Here is a 19,120-nt window from a genome sequence, read left to right on the forward strand (position 1 = left end):
GAGTGGGTAGCCATTCCCTTCTCTAAGGGATCTTCCCAACCCAGGAATTGAACCCAGGTCTCCTGCATTGCACACGGATCCTCTACTGTCTGAGTCACCAGGGAAGCCCAAGAATACTGGAGCGGGTAGCCGTTCCCTTCTCCAGAGGATCTTCCTAACCCAGGAATCGAACCAGGGTCTCGGGCATTGCAGGCGGATTCTTTACCAGCTGAGCTTCCAGGGCTAAGAAAATAATCACTCCATGTATCTTATCAGAAACAATAACAATAATATCACTATTATCTGCTCCATAACACAACCCTGTTTGGAAGTAGCAATTTCCAGTGATAAAATGTATATTTACTTTCATTTTTAATCAGCTGTCACTTAAATGGGGCTTTTCTACATGCTTTACAAATATTAACTCATTTCATCTGCACCATAGCCATATGAGATAGAAACTCTTATCCCACCACACAGAGGAAGAAACTGAGAAACAGCAAAGTAAAATACCCTGCTCAAGGCCATGGTCCTGGAAATCTGCAGACCAGAGGCAAACCCCAGGGTTTCTGCTCTTAAAGCCTGGCTCCAAAGTCTATGCTCCAGAAAATGTTATATTCCCACTTCTCAAATTAATAAAATTAAATTTCTTAAGCCAAAATTGTATGCTTTAGATGTTTTCCTATTTAAATTCTCTTGCTTTCCCAACTCTTCTAACTCATGAAGATTTTACTGTTACTATAAAAGGATGGAAAATATATTCTTAATTCCAATTTATTTAGCTACTGAAGTCATTCATTTGGCTTCCAGAGAAAAAGGAGGTTTAGAAATAGTGTTAAAATCTACCACTGTGTTACCCCCAAGATGAGCTGGGGATCCTTGGCTAAGAGAACATGATGGGGTGGGCGAGGTCTTGTCCCATTACATCTCCCTTGATGGGCCCCTTATGTGTTAATATAATCAGGCTACACAATGAGCAGACAGGGAGTGGGGATAATCCCAGAAGTGCACTGGAATATTTTGATTTAAATGGTACTGGCCTAGGGGGAGGAAGGCTTGGACTGGGGTCGAGAATCGGACTAGCCTCAAGGAATGAGTTTCACAAAATGTAAACAAATGAGATTTAGTCTCCCAAACAGCCCAGTATTGAATGTGAGCTTTCTTTTTTGAAACTTTTCAGCGGGGAAATGAAAATAAAGAAAGGAGCAAAGTACCCCCATAAAGCTCTTTGTTCTAAACACAAATGTCTATTGGTTTTAAACTGCTGTTCACTTTGAAGACTGGCCAAGGTGCTTCATTTTCTAATAAATACAATACCTTACAGTTTCCTTAGAGAGAAAAGAAAAAATATTTCAAATATCAGGAGATAATAGCCATGGAGCTATTTGTACTTCAAGTAAAAATGTTAATAAAGCATTCATTCCAAGTCCTTGAATTTCCTTGCTTGAAAATCACTCAGAAAGCTAAACATAAAGGAAAATCAAAGGAATGCCTCTTGAGTTTCAGATATAATGCATTATTCATTGAGAAGCTGGGAAGGGAATTATTCTCAGGATGGAAAATGCTTGGATGGAAAATACATGGTCCCATTATTCCATTTCCTTGGAAACTAAACACATGCAGGCCTTTCATGAATGGCAGAACATTCTTTCAAGACTCCTTTTCCCTTTCTTTCATCAAAGCTCTAATTGAGCTCAAATTCAGAGCTGGATTAGATACCAGCAACATGCATCTCAATAGATTTATTTTAATTAACATGATCTTTTTTCCCTTCCAGGCAGCAGAAGGGAACATCCTTATTCTCATGGATTGGCTCAAACTGCCTTTCTTCAAAAGTAACAGAATTCAAATACAGTCATTTGTTATTTATAACTTCTTCTAATTTTTAAATTCAAAAAGAGCAAGATCTTTGTGATAAAAGCCATGGTCTCCAGAACTAGTCCAATGGGTTTTACCAACCATGCAAGAAGCCTTGCCAGGTTAGAGAAGGGAAGTGGGAACTCCGTGGCCTCACCGGGAGCTAATACACATGGGTGTTTCATTGAAGAATTCCAAGTCCTCTCCCTTCTTCACAACCACACCGTTCCAACACTCAGTGTTTGGATCTTCAAGACCCGACTAATTTAAGAGACTCAGGACAGACCTCAAAAACTAACATCTAAAATCAATCACACAGAGCTTTTCTTTCTTTTCCCTTCCCCACTCTTTCACAGAAGTGTGAGGACCAAACTGACTGAAAGCTGAAGGTGGACTATTGCAGTGGAAAAGAGGCCCTGGAAAATTCCTAAGTGATTAGAGACTTCTCAACAATAGTGATTGAATAGTATGAGATCAACTTTGTTCAAGTTATGGATTTACCATCTGGCTTCTTAAAACAAAAGCTACATCCAACCCCCTTTGGTAAAAAGGAGCCAACCATAATCCATTCGGGTCAGAGAACTTGAGAAGTGCATTGGGGACCCTGGATCTATAATCTGTGGACAGTCTACCTATACATAATCTGAGGAGAGTCAAGTGCACACCCATAAGGCAGGTTGATAAGAATGAAAAGAACCCCCAATCTCCACATGTGTCAAGTAGAGAAACAATAGCTCCCAGCCCCCTCCACTGGGTATGATGAGGATCAAACCGAGATACAACATGTAAAAGTACTGCTCCTCTACCTGACCACACTACCTTTTGCCGTCACGGGAGGCATAACGCATGTAGGCTGGTGTAGCAGAGTACGAGGGCAGAGTGCCTCCAGGCAAAATGTGGAAGCATGTTCCACACCATGAAGACCTGGCATTTCAAAAAGTTCTGACACCACCCCAATTATAAGAGATTCCTAATACTTGAAGATGGATGTGACAAGAATAACAAGAAGGAAAAGAGAGGAACATAGAGAAGCACAGGAAGCCCCACGTCATTTTGGAGTTTCTCACAGGTCGACTCAGTACCTACTGAAGATAATGGATAAAATATTGTGGTACTCAATAGAGACAGTTCTTTACGTAGTTTGTATATTTCCAGAACATTTCTGATGGATGAATCCCCACAGATTAAGGCATAAAACCAAGGAATGTTATGCAACAGCATGAAACAAAGAGGAAGCACAAGTAGTTTGTGGTGGCTTATTGTAAAGTCAGAAGCAGAAGTACCAGAAGAGAAGATGTTCAAGATCTTACATAGCCTGGCAAAGACATCTGAAGCTTTTCCAGCACTAACTCTCAGAATAGCCACATACTATGATTTATGGCTGCAGAACATATAAGAAATACTGATCTTCATCTACCCTATCAGATTTTACTTTCATCAGCCTCACTGGCCAGAATCTGGTTTAATATACAACACTGGAAGAGAAAGGAAGAAAAAAATGATTGAGGTAAAGATAAAAGCAAAACCAGGTATTTCCAAATTCTAGAGGAGAAAGAAGAACCTGAACAGAGGCAGTGGCAATGAGAAGAGAAATATGAAAAGACTGGCAAAGTATTTTAGAGATGAATTGAGAATGATTTCTAGATTTTCCATTTGGGAGAAGGAAGGATGGTGCTACCTTCCACTGAAGGAGGAAACACAGGAGAAGTGTTGGCTGGTGTTTTCTGAGGGGAGATAAGGAGAACGCAGATGATGCCCTTAGTTCTATTTAACTTTAGCTTGATTTGAGCGCCGAAGAATTGATGCTTTTGAAGTGTGGTGTTGGAGAAGACTCTTGAGAGTCCCTTGGACTGCAAGGAGATCCAACCAGTCCATTCTGAAGGAGATCAGCCCTGGGATTTCTTTGGAAGGAATGATGCTAAAGCTGAAACTCCAGTACTTTGGCCACCTCATGAGAAGAGTTGACTCATTGGAGAAGACTCTGATGCTGGGAGGGATTGGGGGCAAGAGGAGAAGGGGATGACAGAGGATGAGATGGCTGGATGGCATCACTGACTCGATGGATGTGAGTCTGAGTGAACTCCGGGAGTTGGTGATGGACAGGGAGGCCTGGCATGCTGCGATTCATGGGGTCGCAAAGAGTCGGACACGACTGAGCGACTGATGTGATCTGATCTGAACTGCATGAGTTCAGATGGGAGATGCCCTAAAGGCATCCTGATGGACTCATGGCAATTTGAGTCCTGAAAGACACTCTAGGTGGGCTGAACAGGAGTGGTTACATTCTGCACGATTTGCCAACATTACAAGTAACATGGGGAGAAGACTACTCAAAATATATTGTGGGTTGGGATAAATAGCAGAGCAAGCTTCAGTCCTTTCTTCTGCATCTGTCAAATCGATCGGTGAGGGCCCCGGTGCCCACAAAGATGGAAGGAGAGGTGCTGGAATGTAGAAGCAGAAAACAGGGAGGCAAGAGGCTGTTTTAGAACAAGAGGTCACAGCTGCAGAACTAGATCAGATTACCACACCTTCCCTGAAATCTACACACCCCCATCAGCTGAATAATGCTTACCATCTGGTCTCACAATTAGAGGCTTTTTTTTTCTAGAGGGACTTTTTCCTAACTAGTTGAACTTTGTTTACATATGGAACTTAAGAACTAAAGTTAAAGAGAAAAAAATGTCTAAGAGAGAAGACCTTGTGGGAGGGAGTCCAAAGTTTTTGATGAAAAAAACAGAAAACACTTCCAGTCTGGCAGGCAAATTTGTGCTTTTACAAAAAATCAGACATCCGCAGATCTAAAATCAGTCAAGGCAAGTCCATTCTATACCACTGCTGTGTCCAAGTTAACCTTTCCTTGGTCACGCTTTTCATGTTCCTCAAATGAGGATCTCTGAAACAGTCCCCCAACCTTAGAGACCTGTGGCAGAGATCAAATGGGAAAAAAAGCATTCAAACACATAAACTACTCTTTCTAGTTGCCACTAAAGTGTGTATTCTTTCAGAACAGACATCAATCGATTTTAGTTTATTTCTGTAGTTATAGTTTGATTTTTGCTCTTAAGGTGCAAATATGGCTAGCTAGGAAGTCATTCTAAATTATAAATCTTAGAGGAGAATGTTAGGTAAAAGACCACAGATACAAAGCTTATTGCTAGGTCTAACAGTAAAGGGGTCATTGCAGGAGAAGTATATGAATGGCTTTTAGAGAAAAAAGTTTTTCTAAAAGAGTAAACTATATTCATTATAAAATCTTTTCTGGAACACAGAAAATGATATTAATGCAAATGAGATATCTCCAAAAATAAGTCATTTGTATCTTAATACCAATTTTACTTCATTCAGTATAACGCCTACCACTTCTATTTCTTCATGGTCTTAATAAATGTTTCATGCATTTAAAGTTTCGTGATTTCATTCATTGTGTGATATATTCTAGTGTTTCTTTCACTTGTTCCTGAGAGCAACATTTATCTTTTGGAGAAGGACGTTAACAACACACAGATCTTCAAATCACAGTAGAATACTCATTATGTTCTCTCTCTTTTTTTAATATTCCTGTGCATAAGTTTTGCCCCATAATACTGTCTTGCTCAACATGATGCTGGCTTCCATATACACAGAAGAAGGCCAACGGTGCCTTCCTTCTGGCATTTTATATACTCTCCTACACATTAACCAGTCAGCAGCATACACATACATGCTCCATAATCTACAACAGACTCTAAATCTTGTCCTACAACCATACTTTGGAAAGCACAGGCTAAAGTGGCATGCATACTAGGACTAGCTCTTAAAGAAGACCATCTGTGCTTGAGAACAGCCAGTAGAAACCACTTCTCCACGGATACAAATCTAGCCAAGTAAGCAATACATTTTCTTTGCCTGTTGCTATAGGCCCCTAACCAATTCCTCTTCCTCCATGCTTCTTCCCTAAAGTCCAGCATGCACAGAACAGCCAGAGTGATCTTTCAAAAGCATAAATCAATTCACATGACATCACTTTCCTACTTAAGACTCTGCAAAGCTTCCTACTTGAAATCCTTCCTGTGATCCATAATGTCCGACATTACTAGCTCCTGTCAGACTCTTCAGCCTTGTCTCTTTCCACTCACCCCTCATTCACTGGGTTCTAGCCACACACATACCAAGCTTATTCCTGTGTCAGGATCTTTGCATGCATGTGTTTTCATCTTGGAATATTCTTTCTGTAGATCTTCATGTCTTCTTACTATTAAATATCACTTCCTCAAAAGCCAAACCTGACTATCCTAGGGAAAGCAGCACATTCTCCCCACTAACTATCTCATGTTATCATCTTCATTTCCCTTACCCATACCCCAAAATATCTTATATATTGGTTTATATGTTTATTTTCTATCTTCCTTCAATGAGAAGGTAAGCTTCATAAAAGAAGGAAAGGTAGCTCTTGCATGTCAGTATTTCTGGCATCTAGAATAGTGGCTGGCAAACAGTGCTACTCAATATTTCTGCCAAACAGAGTGGCAAATCACAGCTAACTACCTAATAGACATATCCAAAACGAGAAAAATTAATTAGAAAAGTCACTTAGCTCTGTTTGGAAAACAGTAACACATACAGTGTACACAGTCTTTAAATGGGCACTATGAGACATTCAAAGGAGCATGAGGTGGATCCTACAATGTAAAAGTCTCTACATATGCACTTGTTACTCTAGCAAAAACTGGCCTGTTGCTTCTAATTCTGATGGGTGTCCAATTACCTACAGAATCTACTGCGCTTTAGGGAAGCAGGTCCCGTCAGGCAAGAAGGGAAACCAGCATCAGCCAAGTTACTGCTAAAGGAATGTTTCAACAGGATGAGGCCGCCCCATTAGACCCTGGATTTTGAGGTCGCTTCCTGGGAACAATCACTAATTGACCCAACATACCTCTCTGTTAATCCCTCAAGCTTCAAAACTCCCCTCAGGGAACTTTGACCTTGCCGCTCTTTACTTAGTCTCATATCCATGCTCTAGCTATCAGGAAGTAGGGAAAAAGAATACATCCTACCCAACAAATACATATTTTACCATTTTTAAAATATAAATTACAGTTCTGACCAATGTCCATCTATAATATTAAGCTTAAATATACACAAGATTTTTTTCAAGTGTAATCGGTTCAGTTTAGTCATTCAGTCATGTCTGACTCTTTGCAACCCCATGAACAGCAGCACACCAGGCTTCCCTGTCCATCACCAACTCCTGGAGTCCACCCAAACCCATGTCCATCGAGTTGGTGATGCCATCCAACCATCTCATCCTCTGTTGTCTCCTTCTCCTCCTGCCTTCATTCTTTCCCAACATCAGGGTCTTTTCCAATGAGTAAGCTCTTCACATCAGGTGGCCAAAGTATTGGAGTTTCATCTTCAACATCAGTCCTTCCAATGAACACCCAGGACTGGTCTCCTTTAGGATGGACTGGTTGGATCTCCTTGCAGTCCAAGGGACTCTCAAGAGTCTTCTCCATCACCACAGTTCAAAAGCATCAATTCTTCAGTGCTCAGCTTTCTTCATAGTCCAACTTTCACATCCACACATGACCACTGGAAAAACCATAGCCTTGACTAGATAGACCTTTGTTGGCAAAGTAATATTTCTGCTTTTTAATATGCTGTCTAGGTTGGTCATAAATTTACTTCCAAGGAGTAAGCGTCTTTTAATTTCATGGCTGCAATCACCATCTGCAGTGATTTGGGAGCCCAGAAAAATAAAGTCAGCCACTGTTTCTTGAATATTTTTTTGCAGAGACTCAAATTGGCAAGTTGTTTTCACATATTTATGGCCTGATAATTTGTAGTACTGTTTCCTGAACTCAAGGAACACTTATAATTTATGCAAGGACAATAAGGATAAGTCTCATTAATCTAATTTTTCTTCCTGGAATGGTATATCAGCTGTTTTTCATTTCCTGATAGATGTCTAACTAATGGTATGAAGCTAATTCCTTGAATTATACTTTTTCCTATAGAAAAGTTTGAAAATACAAAAAGTATAAATAGGGAATGTAAACATAATTGTGCAGTCTCAAGCCACTTTAGTACATGACCCTGCACATTTTTTAAATGTTTCTTTTAATTCTAAATGTGGGATCTTTTTTTGAATTGCAAATGAAATTAACATAGAAAGATCGTTGGTTTATTAGTGGTGGTAAGGGATGCAGGCAATCAGATGTTATATTTTCAGAAAGATCCCCTGGAGAAGGGAATGGCTACCCACCCTAGTATTCTTGCCTGGAGAATTCCATGGACAGAGGAGCCGGGGGGCGGGGAGCGGGGGTGCCTACAGTCCATGGAGTTGCAAAGAGTTGGACACAACTGAGGGACTAACACTTTCACACTTTTGTTTCCATGTAAGATACTTCAGACACACAAATGCACTGGTGGGGGACAGGGGGCACCATGTGTCAGAGACTGGCTGTCCACCGTGCAGGAGATTTTCCTGAATGCGGGACCTCCTGGGAAGGCAGCACAGTGAACTGCCACCGAAGTCAGTTCTTTCCATACCTAAAGCATCCAGTGATGCCAGCTAATGCACAGGCCATGGTTATATTAGACAATCACATAAGGAAAGATGTGTTCCTCTGAAACTTTCTACGAGTAGTGAAATGAAGTTGCAGTAACATTCAGTACAGAATTAGTATGGCCATTCTCATCAGCTCCAAATTCTAAAAAATCAAGAGATAGCTAGCAAATTAAGATGCACTAAGTTATGCATCCTTACAAACAAACACCCATACCACTTCCAACAGTGGCCCATGTTTTCCTGGAGATATGACCCCTGAAGTCTCTGTGCAAGCAGACAAACAGCAAATGCATTAATTTACTTTCAATAAAACCAATGCGTGTTAAACCGTGGGTCACCATCTCGTCTCTTCCTCTCTAAACATGTTTTCTGACTTCTGCACAGCTCTTAGAGTGAAGTAACTAGAGTAAGACTGGCTCACCAGACCGTTATTACCCACTAATAACTAAAAAACAGTGCTACTCCAAATGCCTAGCAAAGGCTTTTCTTGTTAGCCCTTATCATTTTTAAATCAGATATATTTTAAACTTAAAAAATACACACACATATACTATATAGTGAAAGTTGCTCAGTCGTGTCCAACTCTTTGCGACCCCATGACTATAGAATCCATGGAATTCTCCAGGCCAGAATACTGGAGTGGGTAGCCTTTCCCTTCTCCAGGGGATCTACCCAACCCAGGAATTGAACCCAGGTCTCCTGCACTGCAGGTGGATTCTTTACCAGCTGAGCCACAAGGGAAGCCCAAGAATACTGGAGTGGGTAGCCTATCCCTTCTCCAGTGGATCTTCCTGACCCAAGAATCAAACTGGGGTCTCCTGTACTGCAGACAGATTCTTTACCAACTGAGCTATCAAGGAAGCCCTATATTATATATACTATATAAATGTGTGTATGGATTTATATACCCACACAGATTCACAACAGTCACTGCATCTTAGTAGCTTAAAAAAGACAATGAGATTTGGGACTTCCCTGGTGATCCAGTGGCTAACACTGCGCTCCTATGCAGGGGGCCTGGGTTCAATCTTTGGTCAGGGAACGAGATCCCACATGCCACAACTGAAAGCTTCCAACTAAAGATCATGCTGCAGTGAAGACTGAAGATCCCTGTGCCGCAACTGACATCTGACACAGCCAATATAAATAAATATTAAAAAAAAAAAAGACAAGATTTCTTTTTTTTTTTTTTTTTTTTTTTTCACAAAAGAACCAACAAAAAAAGGATAATGTCACTTATTCTTCACATAGGAGATACTTCACCATTCTCAGAAAAATTAAATTAGTTTTGCTGCCTAAACATAGTGATTACACAAATTTTCAAAACACATTTCCCTCCCTTATTTTAAAAATGGTCAGTCTTATATCACACAGTAAATCAGTCTTGTCAACCACTGTTCAGCACTGTCTAACTCAGAAAGTGATACCAAACATATTGCATGACTGTGGTCTAGCTGTTACCAAGGTGATGTAAGTAATATTTATCCCTTAAAGAGTAAATGAAATTCCCCCCATCCAGAATATTTCCCTAGGAAAAGTTCAGCATAAACAGAGAATTTGTAATTGGTTTTACAACATACTAAATTTTTCAGCTATGAATTTAGATTTCCCTAAAATGGTACAAGTCTAAACAAGTACCAATATCTGGCTGAAAGTACTCACAGAGTGTAACTGATGATGGAATCCTATGGATTTTATTCTTTGCAGTTCATGAACTACTGGTATGGATCAGCAAGATATGTGTCACTCAGAAGACAAAACTCAAGGACAAAAAATATAATGGAAATTTAGCTTATAATTCATAATTTTACTAATGAAATGAGGGAAAAAATAAAAATTTAATCCAAAAGAAAAATCAGAAATATTCTTGCAACCTAAAAATGTTTATTTAAAAATTATATTTATTTTATTTATGTATGTATTTAATAGCTGAAAGACCCAGAAAGGCAGAAATTGTAAATATGATAATTCATTTTGAGATTGGCTATGTCTCTTACAGTTGCTAAATGTCCTGGATTGATGTTTATGAAGTACAGATTCTTGACAGAGTAGGAAGGAGGTACAGTCTGTTTTACTCTAGTAAACAGCTGTGTGCCTAAGATATTTCCTGTTATGAAAAACTTTTATTAAAAAGTTTAAGTTGCAAAAATGATTGGGAAGTGGGTATTTAAAGATTTCCAAATTAAAATCACAAACATATTTTTCTACATAAATTTCAATCAGTTTAAGTACATGTTCAGAGTAAAATACTGATGGTTCAAAACTAAGACAAAATATCACAAAGCAAATTCTAACACATAAATCCTGAACAAAAATCAATGAGTTCTAAAGCATCAAAATAGACTGCAATAAGGTCATTTCTCAGAATTTATCCTATAGATGCATTTACATATAATACAATTACATATATGCCAGGAATTCTTTGCAGCACTTTTTTAAAAACTGGAAATAATCTAAGTAATCAGTAGTAGAGAAGTAAAATAAGTTGAATTCATAAAGTGAGATGCTATTCAACTTTCTAAAGTTGTTAAGAAATTCTATCCTTACCAGATGATCTCCAAGATACACCGTTAAGCAAGAAGAACAGATATTAAAACATATGTATAAAATGGTATCAATCATGCTTTAATGACTGCAAAAAAGAAAAATGTGTATATACACACACACAGATACCCTATAATAAGCTTTAGGGGAGGCTAACAATCAATTAATTTTAAAAATGTTTATAACATAAAATTATAAAAATGATACCTTCAATGTTTTACTTGAATTTACAATGCCAACTTGTGTTCATCTGCCAACCCTTTAACCTAGAGCCAAGGCTTTATATTTGAACACTGGCCTGTTAACTGGAGCTCTGCATCATCTTCCAAGCAAAGCCACACCAATGAAGCGTCACAGACTAAAAACTCCCTCCAAACTGGCTTCTTCAGAGTGAAGTCAGAACTTAAAATTCTTGCAAAGCAATCTGAGTACAAAACAACCCTTGCTGATTTTTTATGGTTTTCCCCTACATGTACAGTTGTTCTCCTCAGCAAATTTCAAGCAATTTCTTTTTGCAATTTTCCCCCACTGAATATTAACAAAGCCTTCCCTTCAGCTTTCCCAGAAACATTTTCTGATTGCCCTCTTTTTTATTAAATGATAATGTGGTATTTACCTAGTTACATTTTTGTTATAATAATCTGGCACAAATAACTTTAGGAGTTAAAAAAAATTTTTGATTCTTCGTAACTGTCAGAGGCTGAGAGAAAGACTTGGCCTGAAGGCCTTAGTTGACTAATTTTTAAAAAAACCCTCATGTGTGTAACTACATATCAGGACACCTCCAGGCACTAAGGATGCCTCAGTGAATGCGACAGAAAACCATCGTCCCTCATCTGCATTTAGGCTCTAGGAAGGCTGTGAGAGACAACTAACAAAATGAATCAGTAAGGTTTCTTTTAGAGGGGCACAGTATTTGGAGAGGATGGGAAAGCAAGGAAGGAAGAGGGCAACTAGAGAATCACACAGTGATCCACGTAAGAGTTGAGGGCAGCTTTGACCACGAGAAGATGGTGACCACAGACACCGGCTGATGGTAAAACTGACATGATTTGCTAATAGACTGAGGGCTGGGAAGAGGGAAAGGAGGGGAGGAAACCTGTGAGCTACGGAAAGAAAAGGTTTAGCGACAAGGAGATCACTGAAGACAGTTCTGTGAGTCTTGGGAATGAAGGCTGACTGGAGTAGATTCAAGAGTGAACAGGACAGAAACTGGACACTCCAAGTACAGACCAAGCTTTTAGGCAGTTTTTCTGTGAAGCAATTTAGAAAGAAGTGGTTATGGGTATAAATTACTATCTTTACCAAGTTTTTGTTAATAGGTAAGAGAAAGCTAAGAATAGGTCCACGCTCTGTGTGTGTATGTATCATACATTCTCCACCGATATGTTCATTTTTGTTCAGATTTTTAGATCGCTAAACCATAAGTTGATCATTAACAATTATATGTAAATTGTACACTTTCAGTTCAGTTCAGTCACTCAGTCGTGTCCAACTCTTTGCAACCCCATGAACCACAGCATGCCAGGCCTCCCTGAACATCACCAACTGGAGTTGGTGTCCAAGAGTCCACCCAAACCCATGTCCATCGAGTCGGTGATGCCAACCAACCATCTCATCCTATGTCGTCCCCTTCTCCTCCTGCCCTCAATCCTTCCCAGCATCAGGGTCTTTTCCAGTAAGTCAGCTCTTTGCATCATGTGGCCAAAGTACTGGAGTTTCAGCATCAGCATCAGTCCTTCCAATGAATACCCAGGACTGATCTCCTTTAGGATGGACTGGTTGGATCTCCTTGCCATCCAAGGGACTCTCAAGAGTCTTCTCCAACACCACAGTTCAAAAGCATCAATTCTTTGGTGCTCAGCTTATATGTAATTTGTTATATGTCAATTATACTTCAATAAAGTGGGGGAGGGGAGGAAGAGGTGGGAATGGAGGAGAAGGAAAGGGAGAGGGAGAGACTGACATTGAGATAACAGAGTGAACTAGCACCAAATCATCTTTAGTTTCTTTTCCCCATCTGTTGGTAGGAAGCATCTGTCTGGCCTGCTCAGAACCACACAGGAAGCTTAGTGGTGCAGATTGTGTGTCTGGGGTGGGGTGTGGGGTTGGCCTATGGTTGTCAAGCAATGTCCATGGCTGGGTAGTTGAGCTTTTCAATCTAGAATGAAATGTTACCAAGCTCTTTTGACTTTAGATCTAAAGCTCACCTGTATTAAATATTATATTCTTATCTTAAAAAGAACAGCTAACAGACTGGGGAAGATTTATAATCTGATTAATGACAAAATAAGTAATAAATCCATAGATTCACCCATATACTGTTGACAGAAGAGTCATCTAACAACCTTTTTGGAGGCAATTTGGCAATGTCTAAACTTAGGATGGGCTTCCTTCATGGCTCAGACTGTAAAGAATCTGCCTTCAACGCAGGAGACCCGGGTTCGATCCCTGGTTGGGAAGATCCCCTGGAAAAGGGAATGGCAACCCAGTCCAGTATTCTTGCCTAGAGATTTCCATGGACAGAGGAGCCTGGTGGGCTAAAGTCCATAAGGCTGCAAAGAGTTGGACATGACAGAATGACTAACACACAAACTTACAATGTTCCATCTATCAGTTAAGAATCCACCTTGCAATGCAAGGGACACCAGTTCGATCCCTGGTCCTGGAAGATTGCACATGCTGTGGAGCCACTAAACCCGTATGCCACGACTACTGAGCCTGTGCTCTAGAGCCTGCACGCTGCAGCCCCTGAAGCCTGCATGTCTAAAGCCCAAGCTCTGCAACAAGAGAAGCCACTGCCATGAGATGCCTGTGCAGACAACTAGTGGGTAGCCCCCGCTCTAGAGAAAGTCTGCAAGCAACAACGAAGAAGCATCACAGCTGAAAAATAAACACATCTTTAGAAAAGAAAAAAAAAAAGAAATGCATCACATTCAGAAATACTAGAAACAACATATAAAGTTATAAACACAGGATGTCTGGTGAGGCAATATCTGTACCAGTGTAGAACTATAAATCTAAACATTCATTGATGCTATACGTAAGTGGAGGAGCAAGCAGCCATCACATAGACTAACATGCCTCTACTGCACTGACCTACGTCAGAAGACACACAAATTAAATATTAAGTCTGTGAAGTTATACCATGCACAATATTACATTTATTATAAAACATCTATAAGTACTTATATACATATATACCCCACACATTACTACAAAAAGTCTAGAAGAATACGCATCAAATTGTTGACAGGAGTTACCTCGGGGAAGCAGGGGTGGTAATACGGACTTCAAATTTTAATGTAAATATTTTTGTAATTTTTGTTTGTTGTTTTTACAAAGAGCATGTTTGTTTTTAATAATTAAGGAAACCGTTGACAAAATTCAGGCATTATTCCTACAGGCCCTCAAAAAGCTAGCTGGTGGGAAAGAAGACAGACTGGGGCTCCTTGGAGATAAAACTTCTTTTAATTTCCTGGGCTGTGTGACTGGAGGGTTTTAAAGGCCCTGAACTCTCATATGCTTCAGGCAGAGGGGAGAGCTAGGGGCCACCCCAGCTTTTGCTGCTGCTCTTGTGTTCTGGAAAAGGAGGACATCCCTCCGGCTTTGGAGATAGCCTGGGAACACAGTGGACTGGAGAGCTCTTCTCTGAGCCTGTGCAGAGCTGGCAGCCGGTGGGGTTTCTGGGCAGCTTGCTCCAAGTTTCTCTGGGGTGGACATGGGACCTGGCCACGCGGCAGTGTGGGCCTCTCTATTAAGAAAAGGCAAGACTTGAGTCTCCAGGTCAAGGCCCAAGGTGGAGGCTAGATCTTCCTCCTAACTGAGAACTAGGGAGGGGCTGATGAGTTTTTAACGACTGGGCCAGACTGGGCTGAGACATCTGGGGAAAACAGATAAGGCTGGGAAGGAACTTCTTCAGGGGATGGACTCAGGCCTCACGTCCCTGTTGCTCACAGGTCACAGCTGAGGAGGCGGGTGTGGGGTCAGGTCAGGCCTCGAAAGCACCGAGGGTGGGTGGTCAGCGTCGGATGCCCTCCCGCCAACTCAGTAGGACTGGACCCCACCCTCTTGAAACACTGGGGCCGCTGGTAAAGGGCCAGGGTTGAGAGAATTCCATCACAGCCTAGTTTTGGCAAAAGGGGAAAAGAAAACAGATAAAACGAAAAATAATTTCCCAAAGAACAAATGAAGTCTACAGGGTTGCACGTTTGCTTTTGTAAGGAAAGGGAAGGAACACTTTGGACCACCCTTGGACATTTATTTCTCTGGCTTTTCTCACTATATTCACCCACCCACTTCGTATATTAATACATTTCTTAATCAAAGATCTTAATCAGATCGGGCTTACAGAGAGAAAAATTCTGTTAAGGAAGAGATAAGCTGTGGCGATTCATTGGCCAACCTCTTGCTCCAAGTTGTCAGTGAACTATCTGCTTCCAGTTCAGACTGGAGAGAGAATGGACTTTTGTCGATTTTATCTAGGGCTATGACACGGATGAACAGCTTCAAGTCTGATTTGTAATTAATCTTGTTACCTCTTAAGGTTTTAAACTCTGCTGATACTTTCCAGGGCTCTAATGTTTCAAAAATTACTACTGATGGTTTCCTTTTAATAAACCTTTATTTTTCAGACTTCCTGCTATTTCTTCCAGTCTTCTGTGGCTTTCTGACCTTAACTATGTAAAGTTTTAAAGTTCAGTTATCCCTTTCAAATGCATTTCTACAAGGTATTGTTTATAATGCTCAGCTGAACCTATCAGGGGCAACCCACACATGGAAGATACACAAGGCATCTCAAAGTGTGAGATGTAGTTGCTTGGTCTGATTCCTGACAGCTTATTTTGCAGTCTGCACTTAAATATTTGATTTTTTAGAATTCCCATTGTGCTCTATGGTACAATGTGCAAAGTAACCCTACACTTAAGTTGGTAGGAAAAATGAAGTAAAGGATCAGCAAAAACAGTACCATTGCATCTTATTAGATGGAACAGTACAGTAAGATTAGAAAGTTCCAGTAAGATGGAACTATCATTATTCTAATGTTATAATAAGAGTGAGGCTGCTTGATTAAAGGCTTCTGAAGACTTTACTACCACATGAAAATTTATCAAATAAATAATACATTTAAGCATGGCTTAAAAGTTGGGGCTGAGAGTGAGTAACTTGTATATGGACATACAACTTTTTAATCAGGGAGAACTTTTTTCCTGCATCCTGCCTTCCCATCAACCGACTCCATTAGCAGCTGGCAAAGCTTCAGCAGATCAGACCTGCAGACCGAGCATACGGGGAGAAACCTTTGTGTTAGTGCCAACTCTTGCTTAATTTATAGGCATCTATGTTCTCCAAATGAGAGCATCCCTGTCAGCTTCTTTGATAATCACAGACCTAGAGTAGATCAAGACAACTAGAAAGACAGGGAGAAAGACAGGATAAGTAGAAAGAAAAAGAACTGGGTATTAACTAAAATGAGCTCTTTAAAAATTTTTCAACTAAGCAAATACCCACACCACTTGTGTTAATTACTGTCATCTCTACACCACGACTGTCAAATTTTCATCATTTGGGGATTATTTCATAAAAGGTACATGAAGTCCTCAACTATAGAAATTTCAGAGGAAGAAAGAAAACATTTAATAGAAAAATAGGGGATTCAAGAAATCCTACTAATAAAACTTGCTATCTTGCACAGGTCATGTTCTCAGAGGCCCTCAGATTATATATATATTCATATACATAAAAAATTTCAGGAGTTGAAAAGACTGGTGGTTCTTAGTCATTTCTATGACTTCAGCCCCTCTCAGAGTCCAATGAAAGCCAATGCTCTACCCTGAGGGGAAAAAAGTATCCTAAAACAACTTTTTGCTTCCAATTCTAGGCAATCTACACCAAAATTTCTGGACCAAATTATTCTTTTCCAGTGCTAATGTGCTTTCAGGAATTTTTTAAAAAGTCTGTTTGACTTTGTCTAGTAGTTTGGAATTGCAGAACTATAACCAAGAATTTATACAATTTGGCACTTTTATTCATCTATATATGAAATTAAAACTTTTTAAACATAGATTAATATGTGTAAAGAAACATGAATTTAAATCTAACTTCAATACTAGTGTTGTGATGAGGGTTTGAATCCCAGATAGAAATAGTCTACAGAGAGGCAGCGTGAAACTATAAAAGGAACATTACTTTTAAAATAAGGAGAACTGGATGAAAACTATTTTCAAAGTTCCTAGGGGCACTCAAGGATCTTCGGGTTCATCCCATGTTTCATACATTTACGAGATAAAGACACGAGGTCGAAAAGAAAGGTCTCCCATGTTGCTCTCTCCACAAAACATAAGAACGGGACCATCTTTATCCCCACATTGACTTCTCTGGGCTCAGTTTCCTTACTTGCAAAATGAAAGAGAACCCTTACCACCCGAACAGTCTATAGCCTCTACACCAAATCCTCTTAGGTGTAATTAAGCTATTTCATTTGCTCCTTTGCTACAACAGTTAATTCTTATGCATGCTAAAAGCTGAAGCACTCATAAATCAAGTCATTCATGGAGTCTATGTCACCTTAACTCCAAAACATCTGATGAATGTTTTCATTGCACTGGTGCAAAGAAAGAGTAAGTGAATTCCTTGCAGTCGTGTTTGTTGTTCAGATGCTCTGCTGCTAAGTCACTTCAGTCGTGTCCGACTCTGTGTGACCCCATAGACGGCAGCCCACCAGGCTCCGCCATCCCTGGGATTCTCCAGGCAAGAACACTGGAGTGGGTTGCCATTTCCTTCTCCAGTTCAGATGCTCAGTTGTGTCCAACTCTGCGACCCCATGGACTGTAGCCTGCCATGCTCCTCTGTCCATGAAATTTCTCAGGTAAGAATACTGGAGTGGGTTGCCATTTCCTTCTCCAGGGCATCTTCCCACCCCAGGGATTGAACCCATGTCTCCTGTATTGACAGGCAGATTCTTTACCACTGTGCCACAGGAGTTATCACATAAAGTAACAAATTTTGACTGATACTAAAAAAAAAAACAACGAAACAAAACACTGATAATCCTTTTAGGTGACTCAAACATTAGGCATTTATTTTGTAATGCAATATAAAATAAATTAGATATATGGACATCGGTAATATTAAGAATAAAGATGCTGCTACATATTGTTACACAAAGAAGAATCTGAATACAGCATACTATTATGCATTCTCTTCTTTACATTGTGGAATCACTAGGAACCTTTGGTGGTGGTGCTCAGTCATGTCTGACTCTTTGCAACTCCATGGATTGTAACCCCCTAGTCTCCTCTGTCCATGGAATTTTTCAAGCAAGAATAATGGAGTGGGTTGCCATTTCCTGCTCCATGAGATCTTCCCAACCCAGGGATTGAACCCAGGTCTCCTGCATCTCTGGCACTGGCAGGCCACTGTGCTACCTAGAAAGCCCAAGGAAACTTAAATTCACAACATTTGAAAACTTTTTTTTCCTAATCAAAACTCTAGGAAATATTCAAATTAAATTTCAAAGTAAAAGGTACAAATAGCCATCCTTTTGGTTAAAAGAAAAAGGATCTATACTAAGATTTTTTCAGAAATTCAGTTCAGTTCAGTCGCTCAGTCATGTCTGACTCTTTGCAACCCCATGGACTGCAGCATGCCAGGCTTCCCTATCCATCACCAACTGCTGAAGCTTGCGCAAACTCATGTCCATCAAGTCGGTGATGCCATCCAACCATCACATTCTCTGTTGTCCCCTTCTCCTCCTGCCTTCAATCTTTCCCAGCATCAGGGTCTTTTCCAATGAGTCAGTTCTTCGCATCAGGTGGCCAGAGTATTGGAGTTTGAGCTTCAGCATCACTCCTTCCAATGAATCCTTGGGCAGATTTCCTTTAGGATTGATCTCCTTGCAGTCCAGGGAACTCTCAAGAGTTTTCTCCAACACCACAGTTCAAAAACATCAATTCTTCAGTGCTCAGCTTTCTTTATAGTCCAACTCTAACATCCATAATGACTATTGGAAAAACCATAGCTTTGGCTAGACGGACCTTTGTCAGCAAAGTACTATCTCTGCTTTTTACTGTACTGTCTAGGTTGGTCATAGCCTTTCTTCCAAGGGAGCAAGCATCTTTTAATTTCACGGCTGCAGTCACCATCTGCAGTGACTTTGAAGCCCAAAAAATAAAGTCTGTCACTGTTTGC

At 40.2% G+C, this 19,120-nt stretch overlaps 1 protein-coding gene across 10 annotated transcripts in view; it reads right to left on the bottom strand.

Annotated features, from left to right (window-relative positions):
- The window catches only part of LPAR1 (lysophosphatidic acid receptor 1), a 168,789-nt gene that overhangs the window by 10,029 nt on the left and 139,640 nt on the right, over nucleotides 1-19,120 (bottom strand). The gene's annotated exons all lie outside the window — the stretch shown is intronic.

This window comes from Bubalus kerabau, chromosome 4, assembly GCF_029407905.1.
Source record: "Bubalus kerabau isolate K-KA32 ecotype Philippines breed swamp buffalo chromosome 4, PCC_UOA_SB_1v2, whole genome shotgun sequence".
In the NCBI taxonomy this organism is placed as follows: domain Eukaryota; kingdom Metazoa; phylum Chordata; class Mammalia; order Artiodactyla; family Bovidae; genus Bubalus; species Bubalus kerabau.